Genomic DNA, 16249 nt, shown 5'->3' with positions numbered 1-16249 from the left:
TTTTGGTAAAAACTTTCCTAATTTGTAAATCATCTACATGTTTAAAAGAGAGTTTAAATTTTGAAATCTTTCCTTATTTGTTGATTAAAGGAGGATTTTAAATTTTAAGAAAACTTTCCTTTTTAACCATGTTCATGATTTAAAAGAGAGTTTAAAATTAAATATTCTCTTTTATAAGTTTCTACAAAAGATTAAGAAAAGATTTGATATATTTCCTTATTTGTAGATTAAAAGAGTTTTTAATTTATAGAGATAACTTTCTTTTTATCCACATGTTTAAAAGAAATATTTTAATTTATTAAATTTCCTTTTTATAAACCAATCATGAAGGGATAAAAATTATTAGAGAAATTTTTATAAATTTCCGGAAGCAAATAAGGAAGTTTTAATTGGTGTTTAAAATTTTATTTGCTTGGAGATTTTATTTGTTATGACCGGCCATTGTAATTTGAAAAGAGAAAATTGTTTTAATTAAATAAATTTTCCTTTTCAATGGCAAAAGAATTAAGGAAGTTTTTATTAAATTTTTCTTATTTGCCAAGACCAAGGATTATAAAAGAGGGGGTAGAGGAGGCTTCAAGGCTAATGACTCTATTCTATTTTTCTCCCTCTTTTCCTTGGTGTGGTGGTTGGCCCTTCCCTTTCTCTTCTCTCCTCTTGTTATGGCCGAAATCTATCATCTCTTGGAGCTTGGAGGATGTGGCCGGATTAAGGAAGGAGAAGAAGGAGAGAAAGCATGCATCCCTTGGAGTTTGGTTGGTGGAAAGTTCTTCATCCTTTGAAAGTTCTTGTGCTTGGCCGAAACTTGAAGGAAGAAGGAAGAAGGTGCCTAGGTGGTTCTCATCTCGGAAGATCGTTGTCCACACAACGTCCGAGGTTAGAAGAGGAATACGGTAGAAGATCAAGAGATTTTTCTAAAAGGTATAACTAGTAATTTTTCTTTCCGCATCATATTAGTTATTTTTGGAAATAATACTAAATACAAGAGACATATGATTCTAGTGTTTCGAATTTGTTTTCGATATAGTGTTCTTTTGTTTTTCTTTTCCTTGTGATTTGATTGTTCTTTTCGGTTGACCTAAAGTTATTTTAGGAAATTAAATATTAGCTTTCCTTAAAAGGTTTTGTCTAGTCGGTGGTGGTTGCTCCCATATCCAAGAAGGCCATGTGCCTCGCCACGTCAGTACTGGGAACCAATTTTGGAAATTAATATTTAATGGAATTAATAACTTAGGTGATTTGGATCAAACGTGTTAAGTTCCGCAGGAGATCCAAGTCAAAACCTAAAAGAACAAATAGATTAAGTTTTGGATCAAACGTGTTAAGTTCCGCAGGCGATTCAAAATTTAATTTAAAAAAACACATGGTAGCTAGGAAAAAGTTCAGACCTTTGTTCAAAATTTTTGTACAGTGGAACCTCTAGGTTTTCTGAGTAGCAACCAACAATTGGTATCAGAGCTAGGGTTTTGCCTCTGTGTATTTGATATTAGTTTAATTATGCACATGTCATACATAATTTAGGCAAGATAATAGTAGGATGTGCTAACTTTGTGGATGCAGGATCCAACTATTATGGCATATAGTTATTATGTGTGTGATTGGACCCTTGGACATGTCAAGGGCATTTATTGTGTGTACATGATTGTATTATAAAATACAGCAGGAGCTGCATTTGGTTTTATTAGGATTTTATTTTTTGATCTAGTTTACATGTACATTCCTTCGAGGAATATAGGATCGAAAAATGTAAAATTCTATTTATGTCGCGGATCGAATTTTGCAAGGCGTGAAACCTTTTTGAGGACCAGAAGCGCAGCAGAACAAGGAGCAAGATGGATGCGACAACTAGACCCGGTGGCGGTGGCCAAAGATGGCAGCAGCTAGGGTTGGCGACACACGGAGGACAGCAATAGATAAAAGCCATAATAGTTGAAAATTAGTTTTTCTATTTATTGCTTTTTATGCTGTGTTGTGTGTGCTTGTTAGTATGCATGTTAGGTAGACTAGCATAGTCAAAATTCCTCATTTTAAATAACTAAGTGGGAGAGGGATTTATTTTAAATAAATTCCACGGTCTCCATTACGGGTTTATAAGTGATGTAACAAGTTTGCGCGTTGGCTCTGAGTGCCTTCCTCCATATCGGATGAGCTTGTTTGCAGATCACTAGATTAAACTTCCATTTTGGATGACTATAGGAAGTTAATTAAGAGCGTGTGATCTTCCCCATCGGAAGGGGCATAATCTTATTAATGGACTTAGTGTCAAGTAATGGTATACACTTAGGCACGTCTAATAGTATCCTCCCCATCGGAGTCACTGCTATTATTTGTGTGACCGAAGAAAACCAACTATTAATTTGTCAAATAAATAGGTTGACAAGATAATAAAATTAAAAACCCCTCTTACGAATGTTTGATTTTGTATACATCCACACTATCGTGGCATACAAAATTCACGGTGTTTGAGGTAATTTTATTTGTCATAAAGATTTATTGACAAGGTAATTAATGGGTAAACCCCTCCTCTTACAAATGTTTAATTTTGTATACGTCCACACTATCGTGGCATGCAAAATTCACGGTGTTTGAGGTGTTGGTGAATTTAAATAATATTGTTTGAGGAATCAATGTTATTTTAAATTCAAAAAGTTTTGACCAAATATTTGATCAAAGACAGATCAACTATTAATTTTATTCGTCATAAAGTAAAGTTGACGAGATAATAAAATTAATGAATAAAATCTCCTCTTCGATTTTGTATACGCTCACACTATCGTGACATACAAAATTCATGGGGATTTTAAGGAGTTGATCTTGACCAAATATTTTTGTGATTCTTAAGATTTAAAATGTTTGTCAATCCCCTAGTAGTCATACTATAGAAAAGAATTAGTAGTCCCAATTGTAATGATTGGAAATAGGACTTGGACATTAAGGTAGACTGTCTTCTTAGAATTAAGAACAATATAGGTGTATTTAATTCATTAGTTGAAACATGTTTAGTGGTGTTATCTACCAGAGCCTGGAGTGTAGATACAGATGCCATTAATCATGTCCGCAATTCATTGTAGGGTTCCAGGAAACCCGGCAACTAAATGAAAATTAAAACACCGTCCACATGGACACTACTGTAAAAATGGTAGCTGTTGTAGTGGGAGATGTTTATCTTTTGATAAGAATAAAACATGGATTTTTGAGTAATTGTCTTTACGCACCAAGTTTAGAAAGAACTAGTTTTCAGTTTCTAAACTATTCAAAGAACTTGATATTCTGTCTCTTTTAATAACAAAGTTGTTATTAAGAAAAAGAGGGAAGTTATCTGTGTTGGTTGCTACTCGGAAAACCTAGAGGTTCCACTGTACAAAAATTTTGTACAAAGGTCTGAACCTTTTCCTAGCTACCATGTGTTCTTTTAAATTAAATTTTGGATCGCCTGCGGAACTTAACACGTTTGATCCAAAACTTAATCTATTTGTTCTTTTAGGTTTTGACTTGGATCTCCTGCGGAACTTAACACGTTCGACCCAAGTCTCCTTAAGTTATTAATTCCATTAAATATTAATTTCCATAAAAGGTTCCCAGTACTGACGTGGCGAGGCACATGGCCTTCTTGGATATGGGAGCAACCACCACCGACTAGACAAAACCTTTAATAGAAAGCTAATATTTAATTTCCTAAAATAACTTTAGGTTAACCAAAGAGAACAATCAAATCACAAGGAAAAGAAAGAAAACAAAAGAACACAACATCGAAAAATATATTCGAAATACTAGAACGTAAGCCTCTTGTATTTGGTATTATTTCCATAAATAACTAGCATGATGCGGAAATAAAAATTACTAGTTATACCTTGTAGAAAAACCTCTTGATCTTCTACCGTATTCCTCTTCTAACCTCGGACGTTGTGTGGGCAACGATCTACCGAGATGAGAAACCACCAACCACCTTCTTCTCCTCCAAGCAAGGTTCGGCCACAAAGGAAGAACTTCACCAAAGAAGAAAACCAAAATACTAACCAAGCTCCAAGAGATGCTAGCTTTCTCTCCTTCTTCTTCTTCTTCTCCAAGTAGTATCCGGCCACCACAAGAGCTCCAAGGAAGAGGGAGTTTCGGCCACCACAAGAGGAAGAGAGGGAGAGGATGGCCGGCCACACCAAGGAACAAAAGAGGGAGAGAAAATAATAGAGGTTGTATCTCATGAAGGCACCCTCACCCCTTCTTTTATATTCCTTGGCCTAGGCAAATTAGGAAATTTAATTACAATAAAATTTCCTCAATTTCCTTGACATGATTTAATTTATAAAAATAAAATAAATTTTCCAAATCAATCTTCAATGGTCGGCCACATCATTGGAGAACAAATTGGACAAGTTTTAATCAACAATTAAAACTTCCTAATTTGTTTCCGGAAATTTTAAAAAATAAAATTTCTCTTTAAAATCTCTTCATGGTTGATAAAAGGATATTTCTATAATTTTAATTTTATCAACATGTGAATAATTTTTAAAGAGAAAATAAAACATCTCTCCAATCTACAAATAAGGAAAGAGATCTAATCTCTTTCTTTAATCTTTTGTAGATCTTTTACAAGAGAGATATTTTAATTTTAATTCTCTTTAATAAATTATTTCTTCCACATAATAAAAATTAAAATTAAAATCTCTTTTAAATCTAATTTGGCCGGCCCCCACTAGCTTGGGTTCAAGCTAGGGCCGGCCACCCAGGCCGGCCCTAGCTTGTTCCCAAGCTAGCTTGGCCGGCCCCTTATTGGTGGGTATAGAAGGTGGGTATAGGTGGGTATAGAACTCTACAAATAAGAGGCTACAATAGGGACCGAGAGGAGGAATTGGTTTTGGTCTCCCGATAAAATTAAGCATCCCGTGTTCGCCCCGAACACACAACTTAATTTTATCAATGATAATTCATTCCACTAGAGAACTATCATTGAACTACCGCACCAATCCCAAATTACATTTTTGGGCTCCTTCTTATTATGAGTATGTTAGTCTCCCTGTGTTTAAGATATCGAATGTCCACTAATTAAGTGAGTTACTGACAACTCATTTAATTAATATCTAAGTCCAAGAGTAGTACCACTCAACCTTATTGTCATGTCGGACTAAGTCCACCTGCAGGGTTTAACATGACAATCTTTATGAGCTCCTCTTGAGGACATTATCAACCTAGTATCTCTAGGACACAGTTTCCTTCTATAATCAACAACACACACTATAAGTGATATCATTTCCCAACTTATCGGGTTTATTGATTCAACGAACTAAATCTCACCCATTGATAAATTAAAGAAATAAATATCAAATATATGTGCTTGTTATTATATTAGGATTAAGAGCACACACTTCCATAATAACTGAGGTCTTTGTTCCTTTATAAAGTCAGTATAAAAGAAACGACCTCTAATGGTCCTACTCAATACACTCTGAGTGTACTAGTGTAATTATATAGTCAAGATAAACTAATACCTAATTACACTGCGACCTTCTAATGGTTTGTTCCTTTTTCATTTTGGTCGTGAGCTACTGTTTATAATTTATAAGATACTGATAACATCATCTTCTGTATGTGACACCACATACTATGTTATCTACAATATAAATTAAATGAACAACTACAAACAAATGTAGACAATTAGACCAAATGTGATTCTTTATTCATAATAAATGTTTACAAAGCTTAGGCTTTCAGTATACACTCCAACAATCTGTTCTGGTACGTTGGTTGGTAATTTATAAATCCAATAACTCTCATGATGCAACAAATGGAAATTAGTAACACATCTTCTAACTTTAAGAGAAAGTAACCTTCGGAAATGAACCAATTATATCTTTGGCATCTAAGGATAGGTTATATTAACTTGAGTAGGATTCATTGGTAGCTGATGAACTTTTGGGTTCATTAGTAGTGGAAATCTTTCCAATCTGCGAGTCTTACTTGGAAGGAAAAATAACCAAGAAGCTTTTAAGTCTAAAGAGTATGGAGTCAAAGATATGTTGAAATTGGTTCATTCTGATTTGTGTGATCCTATGACTATCCAGACAAGAGGTAGTATTGAATATTTCGTCTATTTTATAGACAACTATTCAAGATACAAATAAATTTACTTAATGTACCGCAAAACTAAGTACTTTGATTAGTTCAAAGAGTACAAGGCTGATGCGGAGAAATGTTAAAGTAAAAGTCACTATGGTAAGATCGTAGTGGCAAGTACCTCTTGGGAGAATTTAGGAGTCACTTATCAGAAGTAGGGATTCAATCCCAACTAGTACACCCCAACAGAATGGTGTAGAAAAGGAAGGTATAGGACTCTTATGGAAATAAGTAGATTGATGAGTTATTTAGAATATTACCAAAATCATTTTAAGGATATACTGAAACGAATGAAATTATAGTACCTTCAAGACAGAACTCTACAGTATCTTTGCTAATGCAGCTAAAGCATATTCGGATTCGGGTAGTCCAACACATATGCAGAAGAGAGACAATGATAAGTTAGACAGGAATTCACTTGTTTGTGGGTTATCCTAGAGAAATGAAAGTAAGTTTATAGTCTTAAAAATCAGAAGGTCATTGTTAGCATCAATGACCGATTTTTAGAAAAGGACTATGTAATAAACCATGTGCCCATAAGAAAATTTGTTCTTAAGGAAATAATAAAAGACATGTCTAATCTAGTACCAACTGTACAAGATGAGATACCACAAGGAAACTGCAACACGTATCACAAATGATACACAATTGCAGAAAGTGCCTTATCGTAGTGGGAGGGTTGTTAGGCAACCTAAAAGGATTCATATTTTGGGAGAGTTTTTTGGACTCGATCCCTGGAGGACATGAACCTGATCTCCGGACATATAACGAAGCACTCCAAGATAAAGATGCAACATCTTGGCAAAGAGTAATGAATAATAGAATTAGAATATATGTATTCTAATAAAATCTGGAAGCTTGTAGAAACACTAAATGGTGTAAAAGCCTTTGGGTGTAAAAAGGTCTATAATAGGAAAAGAGGGATAGACAGGAAGGTAGAAACTTTCAAAAGCAAGGCTAGATGAAAAAGGAAACTTTTTCACTGGTAGCCATGCTTAAGTCTATCCGGATTCTTTTATCTATTTGGCAAGTGGATGTCAAGACAACATTCCTTAATGGAAGTCTTGAAGAAAGCATCCATATAAAGCAACCAGAAGGGTTCATTGTAAAGGGCTAAGAGCATCTTGTGTGCAAGCTCAATCAGTCTATGGACTAAGGCAAAGCTTCAAGGTCTTGGAACATCCAGTTTATCAAAGTAATCCAGACCTATGGATTTATTGAGCAAACGGATAAGTCTTGTGTATACAAAAGGTGTGATGGAAACGTGGTGGTGTTTCTTGTACTATACGTAGATAACATTTTTGGTAGTTGAAAACAATATCAAAATGTTGTCAGAAGTAAGGGTATGGTTGTCCAAATAATTCGATATAAAGGACTTGGGAGAATGTATATAAAGTAATAAGGGATCGCAAGAAAAAAATATATATATTACTTATCCCAAGCTTAATACATAGGAAAAATCCTTGCTCGTTTTTAGCATGCAAAACTCCTAGAAAGGTTTCTTACCTTTTAAGCATGGAGTGTTTTTATCTAAAGAGATGTCTCCGATGACATCAAAGGAGATTGAGGACATGTAGGCAGTTCTTTATGCTTCGGTAGTTAGACAACCTAATGTATGCTATGCACGAGATCAGAAATCTGTTTTGCCAAGGGCATAGTTAGCAGATATCAAACTATCCAAGACAAGGACATTGGACTGCAGTAAAGCATATATTAAAAGTACCTTAGAGGCACTAGAGATTATATACTAGCTTACAAGACAGTTAATTTGGTTCCTGTAGGTTGCACGGATTTTGACTTCCAATCGGATAGGGACAATAATAAGTCGACCTCGGGGTTTTGTGTTTACTTTAGGAGGAAAAGTCATAACTATGGAAGAGTGATAAGCATAGGTGTTTTTCTAGACTTCACCATAGAAGCTGAGTATATGGCAAGCCTCTGAGGTAGCCATAAAAGTTGAATGACTTAAATAACCTCAAGATAGACTTAGATATGATTTCTAGTTTGTCCAAAGATTATTACAATTTATTGTAATAATAATGGTGCAGTAGCAAACTCGAAGAAACCATGAGTCTATAAGGCAAGTAAATACAATAGAGCGCAAGTACTACCCAATACGAGAAATTGTATAACGAGGAGAAGTTGTTGCCGCCTAGATTGCATCAGATGATAACCTAAGGTCCTTAAGGCAAGAGCTTTTTGAAAGGCATGAGAATCAGATGTATGGCATAGTCTTTTAGTATAAGTGGGAGATTGTTAGAATGTATACTAAAAGCCTAGCTTTTGGTATAAAACATTTATCTAGAAATAAGAATCACATTGGTCAAATGTCTACATTTGTGATAAATGTAGTTGTTCAATTAATTTATATTGTAGATAACATGGTGTGTGGTGCCACACACAGAAGATCATGTTATCAGTACCTTATAAATTATAAACAGTAGCTCACGACCATGATGGAAAGGAATAAACCATTGAAAGGTCGTAGTGTAATTAGGTGTTAGTTTATCTTAACTATATAATTACACTAGTACACTAAGAGTGTATTGAGTAGGACCATTAGAGGTCGTTTCTTTTATACTGACTTTATAAAGGAACAAAGACCTCAGTTATTATGGAAGTGTGTGCTCTTAATCCTAATATAATAACAAGCACATATATTTGATATTTATTTCTTTAATTTATCAATGGGTGAGATTTAGTTTGATGAATCAATAAGCCCGATAAGTTGGGAAATGATATCACTTATAGTGTGTGTTGTTGATTATAGAAGGAAACTGTGTCCTAGAGATACTAGGTTGATAATGTCCTCAAGAGGAGCTCATAAGGATTGTCATGTTAAACCCTGCAGGTGGACTTAGTCCGACATGACGATGAAGTTGAGTGGTACTACTCTTGGAGCTAGATATTAATTAAGTGAGTTGTCAGTAACTTACTTAATTAGTGGACATTTGTTATCTTAAACACAGGGAGACTAACACACTCATGATAAGAAGGAGCCCAAAATGTAATTTGGGATTGGTGCGGTAGTTCAATAATAGTTCTCTAGTGAAATGAATTATTATTGATAAAATTAAGTTGTGTGCGAACACGGGATGCTTAATTTTATCGGAGACCAAAACCAATTCCTCCTCTCGGTCCCTATCGTAGCCTCTTGTATATAGAGATTTATACCCACCACATACCCACCTTTTTACCCATCCTAATGGGGCCGGCCAAGCTAGCTCGGAACCCAAGCTAGGGCCGGCCAAGACCAAGTGGATGAGCCAAGTTGGCGGCCGGCCAAAGCTTGGGTCCCAAGCTTAGGTGGCCGACCACTAGAATATTAAAAAGGATTTTTATTAAAATTATTTCTTATGTGGATATCATGATTTTAAAAGAGAGTTTAAAAATTAAAAATTTCCTTTTATAGCTTTCTACAAAAGATTAAGAGAAGAGATTAATCTCTTTCCTTATTTGTAGTTTAAAAGGATGGTTTTAATTTTTGGTAAAAACTTTCCTAATTTGTAAATCATCTACATGTTTAAAAGAGAGTTTAAAATTTGAAATCTTTCCTTATTTGTTGATTAAAGGAGGATTTTAAATTTTAAGAAAACTTTCCTTTTTAACCATGTTCATGATTTAAAAGAGAGTTTAAAATTAAATATTCTCTTTTATAAGTTTCTACAAAAGATTAAGAAAAGATTTGATATATTTCCTTATTTGTAGATTAAAAGAGTTTTTAATTTATAGAGATAATTTTCTTTTTATCCACATGTTTAAAAGAAATATTTTAATTTATTAAATTTCCTTTTTATAAACCAATCATGAAGGGATAAAAATTATTAGAGAAATTTTTATAAATTTCCAGAAGCAAATAAGGAAGTTTTAATTGGTGTTTAAAATTTTATTTGCTTGGAGATTTTATTTGTTATGACCGGCCATTGTAATTTGAAAAGAGAAAATTGTTTTAATTAAATAAATTTTCCTTTTCAATGGCAAAAGAATTAAGGAAGTTTTTATTAAATTTTCCTTATTTGCCAAGACCAAGGATTATAAAAGAGGGGGTAGAGGAGGCTTCAAGGCTAATGACTCTATTCTATTTTTTGGTGTGGTGGCCGGCCCTTCCCTTTCTCTTCTCTCCTCTTGTTGTCGCCGAAATCTATCATCTCTTGGAGCTTGGAGGATGTGGCCGGATCAAGGAAGGAGAAGAAGGAGAGAAAGCATGCATCCCTTGGAGTTTGGTTGGTGGAAAATTCTTCATCCTTTGAAAGTTCTTGTGCTTGGCCGAAACTTGAAGGAAGAAGGAAGAAGGTGCCTAGGTGGTTCTCATCTCGGAAGATCGTTGCCCACACAACGTCCGAGGTTAGAAGAGGAATACGGTAGAAGATCAAGAGGTTTTTCTAAAAGGTATAACTAGTAATTTTTCTTTCCGCATCATACTAGTTATTTTTGGAAATAATACTAAATACAAGAGGCATACGATTCTAGTGTTTCGAATTTGTTTTCGATATAGTGTTCTTTTGTTTTTCTTTTCCTTGTGATTTGATTGTTCTTTTCGGTTAACCTAAAGTTATTTTAGGAAATTAAATATTAGCTTTCCTTAAAAGGTTTTGTCTAGTCGGTGGTGGTTGCTCCCATATCCAAGAAGGCCATGTGCCTCGCCACGTCAGTACTGAGAACCAATTATGGAAATTAATATTTAATAGAATTAATAACTTAAGGTGACTTGGGTCGAACATGTTAAGTTCCGCAGGAAATCTAAGTCAAAACCTAAAAGAACAAATAGATTAAGTTTTGGATCAAACGTGTTAAGTTCCGCAGGCGATCCAAAATTTAATTTAAAAGAACATATGGTAGATAGGAAAAGATTCAGACTTTTGTACAGTGGAACCTCTAGGTTTTCCGAGTAGCAACCAACACTAATGTCATCGACCGACGACCCTTGGCCGTGTCGTTACTCGCTAGGACTTTCCACCCCTGGCAGTGAATTTTTGCCTCCCCCAGGATTTGAATTATAAACCTCCAGGCTTAAGTATTAGAGTTTATGAATCCTGGTAGCCAAGTGAGCGCCAGGGGAAGGCAAAAATCCACTGCCAGGGGTGGAAAGTCCTAGTGAGTAAGCATAAGGGCCGCTAGTGGGCCGCCGCAAGGGCCACCCAAGAGGCCAAATGGCCGGGTCGTTATAATAAAAAGGTGTTTTTTTATTGTAACGATCCGACCCCTCGACCCCTTGGGCTGGCCAACTGGCGGCCCATTTGGCGGCCCCTTGGTGGTCCCTTGGGCGGCCCAACTGGCGACCCCTTATGTCGTCGATTGACGATCCTCGGGCTTGTGTCGTTACTCACAAGGTCTTTCCACCCCTGGCCAGTGGATTTTTGCCTTCCTCAGGATTCGAACTCTAGACCTCCAGGATAAGTATTAGAGTTTATGAATCCTGGTAGCCAAGTGAGTGACATTGTAACGTCACGACCCCTCGACCCCTTGGGCGGCCACACTAGCGGCCCAACTGGTGGCCCCTGATGGTCCCTTGGGCGGCCGACCGTGTCGTTACTCACAAGGACTTTCCACCCCTGGCAGTGGATTTTTGCCTTTCCCAGGATTCGAACTCTAGATCTCCTCACTTGGCTACCAGGATTCATAAACTCTAGTACTTAAGCCCGGAGGTCTAGAGTTCGAATCCTGGGGAAGACAAAAATCCACTGCCAGAGGTGGAAAGTCCTAGTGAGTAACGGCACGGCCAAAGGGTCGTCGATCGACTACATTAGAGGTCGCAAAATGAGCCGACGATATAAGGGACCGGCAGTGGGCCGCCGCAAGGGCCGCCCAAGAGGCCAAAGGGCTGGGTCGTTACAGAAAGACTCTAATATTCCAAGATGCTACCTTTATTTATGAACATTGCGGGCTGCTTGCACCTGTTGTCTTGTACCAATCGTAGGGACATGTGTACCGCTAGCCATATCCCCACTCAGATGATGTAACAGTAGGCAACGAGGAAGATGTTGATGCCTCCAATACCGTATGAATAGTCTCACTTGCTGCTCTATCTTCTTGTGATGCCGTGGAAAAAGAAGTAGAGGAAGAGGATGCGCTCCCTTCACTTGAAATTGTCGGCTACTGGACAACTTTCGGTGGCTACACTTGCTTGATTTCTCTTGTGCTCTGCTCCTGCGATACTACGAGAATTAGGGGTGTCAATTCGGGTGGGTCGGGTCGGGTTGGATTTTTTTATTTTTTAACCCGACCCGAACCCGACTTCAACCCAAAACACCTAAACCCGAACCCGAACCCGACCAACCCGATCAACCCGAACCCGACCCATATAACCCGAAAATCCGATTCAAAACGACTTTTTTGGGATATTTTCCCTATAATTCTTCACTTTTATCTCAATACTCCATCATTATCATACAAACATGATATTAATATACATAAAAACATCTAAATTTTTAAAATAAAATTTGATTTAACCCCAAAAAACCCCACAAAACCCTATATTTAAGTCAACCCTCCTCCAACCCTCCAACCCGAACCCGACCCGAACCCGAAAATGCCCAACCCGAACCTGATTTTTTTCGGGTCGACTCGGGTTGGGTCGTCGGGTCGGGTTCATTTTTGACACCCCTAGTATAGGGGTTGTTCACAATGACAATTGTAAGCTTTTGTTGATCAACCGATACCTCAACATTTGGTCCTTGTTGCTTTAGCCTCCATTATTGGCTTGTATGATTTCTATATCTTGTTCTTGTCCTCCTGCAACATCTAGTTGATTGAGATCTTGATCTCCCATATCTTTGCACATTTGGATCAATTTGGGGGTTGTCTCGTTGTTGCCCAACTGGTGTAGCATTTCCCTGACAATTCTTCGATCGATGACCCAATTTGTTGCATGTTTGGCAAAAATTTGAGACTATTTCATATTTGATTTTCAAATCCACTTGAACACCAGTAGGTAGGGTGATGGGGACTTTATGAATACGTTCACTAATAGCCGGAATCTCCACCATAAGCCTTACATACTCCAACCATTCCCTTGTCCTAGTCAAATTATTGGTATACAACGGTTTGCCAATTTTCGATCCAATCTTTCTTAGCACAAATTGGCTCCAACAATCCGGTGGGAGGCCATGAATTTGTATTCACGCTCGCACAAAACATCCATCTTCATCAAATAGAAAATACTTGGGCATAATCTTCAAGAACATCGGAACACCGAAGGCAAAGTAAGGTCCTCTTTGAAGAACTTTTTGACGATTTTCTTCTTTATTAAACTTATACATTACCCAACCACTCTTGTGTAGAAAGAATTTGTGAGGTGTCTTCTATTGAGAACCAATGTATCGGACTCCATCTTTGCCTGGATGACGACCCATGAAGCATCCAACCAAACAAAACTCCATTGAATCCTCCACATTGTACTTGTCTTCAAAACAGAAAGTTAATCTTTCTCCTTTTGCTTCGTACTGATCTAGATTCATAGCAAGCTTAGTTTTGCGATTGTTTTTGAAAAGTCCAACCCAATCTTGCTTCTTTGGTGATTGATCAGTCCTCTCCTTGTTCACAACATCATTCCTTCAGTTCGACAGAGTGTTAGGCGTCGGAGTTTGTTGTTCTTGTATCTCTGGCAAGGTCTCCCCCTCCTCCATCGGTGGTGGTGGAGGTGGAGGACTTCCTTGGGCATGTGGTGGCTGAGGAGAAGCCTCTACACGTTGTGGGGTGGCCACCTCATTAGATTCCTTAACCACATCAACAAGTTCGTCCAACTCAGCAATGTCCGGTTTGTCCGCTTGTCCACATGCGCTTGCCACATAGGATGTTTCATTTGCCACCTCATCTTCATTTGCCAATTGTGAAGTATCTTTCATAGTAGCAAATCTATCTTCTTTGAATGACATAGGATGTGGGCCCTTGGTTAGACTCAAAGGAGAGTATTTGAGACCTTTCTTCTTCTTTCCCATTTTGATGCATCCACGTTGAATCACAAAACCAGCAATGAAGAGCCAAAGCTAACCACAACTGAAATGGAAGGGAAAATCCAACCACCATGTTGTTTGGAAACCAAAATGGAAGAGATAACGTGCTTCACCAATCACCGTGTGCATGCAAAATAAAACTTGTGGTCCCAACTAATCACCAATTCAAATTTGCCACACTAGCCTTCCAAAAATGCATTACACCAATTAAAGTCAATAGCTGCACCAATTAATGACCTTTAATGTGGAATGATTTGGCAAGATATTTCCTTTCTTGGAATGTGGCAACCGGAGATGCAGTTAATCGGAAAAACTTCGTCGAAAAAACTTCAATAACGTGTATTGCAGTAGGAATTGACTGAGTCAAGTTCTTCCTTCGGGAGCTAGGTGAGAGGAGGAAATAGGAACCAAAGAAGACCAAGGAAACCAAAGAAAACCAAGGAAACTGAAGAAGGAAGGGGAGGGGATGGGATGAACGACAATACCAGTGAGAAGATAACCCTATGCCGGAGAAGAAGAACACCCCGATATAGCCAGTGGAATATCCCTCAGCACCCTCTGAATCCACCCAAGATCCACCATAGGGAAGTCGTCCACCACGAGTGAATGAGCACCACCCAGAGAAAAGGAAATCGGAGAAGAGCCCTCCAAAGCCACCGGAGAAAAACCCTAGGGATCACTCACCTCACCGTGTGGAAGATGGCCAAAAATCATAAAGAGAAGTTAGAGCTTCTCTTTCTAGAAAACGAACACCCACTGAGAGCTCTTTCACAACTTTCTCTCATTAGGAAGTGACGTTACTCACTTCCATTTCCCATTCCCGTTGTATTCATTCCTTTAATATCAAAATCTTCGATTTCATCATCGGAAAGTTACATTTTTAGATTCTTTTTTCAGTACTAGTACAATCATCGAGTAATATTTGAGCTTCCAATAAGTTATGAGACAAAGTCAAACGTCATTCATTTATGTTATCGCCGGCATGAACGTCTACTCTATAGTAATAGTTGACACTGGACAAGCTAAAATTTCTTTGGCTATCACGGAGAGAACGGAAAAACTTTGAGCCTTCTATGACCATCGCTTTAGGATATCGAAATTTTCGTTATTTGCTTCACTAAAATCAAAAGAAGTCGTAAAATAATTATAAGTTCATGTATGAAACTTGAGTATTCTCGTAGATGTTTCATCTGTTCTTTAATAAATATTGTACTTTTGTAATATTTAAATTACTACTAACAATTTGTTGTATTTTATAACTATTCAATTATATTTTATATAATATTGATTATAGATATCATATTAAAAAATTCTAACATTATATATATATATATAATATAATATAATATAATACATTGAAATCACATTGACATTTTATAATGAAATTATATTAATTAAAGTATTTTAGCATTAAAATATTAAGGTAGAGTCATTAGGGTAAAGTACCTGACTTTTGAAAATCTGAATTATTTGGGTCTTTAAAAATCTGAATTGTTTGGATTTTTGAGTGTCACCCTTACAGCTTCCCAATGAAAAAATTAATTTAATTTAATATTATACTTATCTTAGTAAAAAAAAACTAAGAAAAGTATATTTTTTAACATTGTTGGCCTAAAATATTTATAGAAATTTCTTTGATTATAGTGTTGTCAATTTTAAGATGTGGGACTAAAGAGAACTATATTTTTTTATATAAAACAACCAGAGAAAATTAATGATGAGAAAAATTCATAATAATATGCCGCAGGTGAGTCTCAAACTCTAGATCACTGATTGTTTCGCTTGTGGAATTACTAACAAACATTGGAATTATTTTTAGTGTGAATAGAAAAAGGGATATTAACGTAAATTCATTTTAGGCTTCACCAAAGTTAGTTAGTAAAGGGGAGAGATTTTTAATAAAATAGTAAGATTTCTAGTAAAAGTTCTAATTTAAATCTAGAAACTAAAACAAATGCAATTAAATTTTTAGGAATAATATAAAAATAGTTTTCCTATTTAGTTTTCTTAATTAACATGTAAGAAGATAAAAATTTATTATTAATATGTTTATTTAAAACTAATATTATACTAGAAAAAAATTCTAAAATGAAATGAGCAATGAAATAATATTAGAAAGTTGTTCAGTTGCATCGTTAAATACTTTTAAAATTTCACAAATAATGCTATAAATATTCTATTGTTGTGAT

The sequence above is a fragment of the Zingiber officinale genome, chromosome 9A, assembly GCF_018446385.1.
Source record: "Zingiber officinale cultivar Zhangliang chromosome 9A, Zo_v1.1, whole genome shotgun sequence".
Taxonomy (NCBI): Eukaryota; Viridiplantae; Streptophyta; class Magnoliopsida; order Zingiberales; family Zingiberaceae; genus Zingiber; species Zingiber officinale.
Note: the sequence above shows the minus strand (reverse complement) of the source record.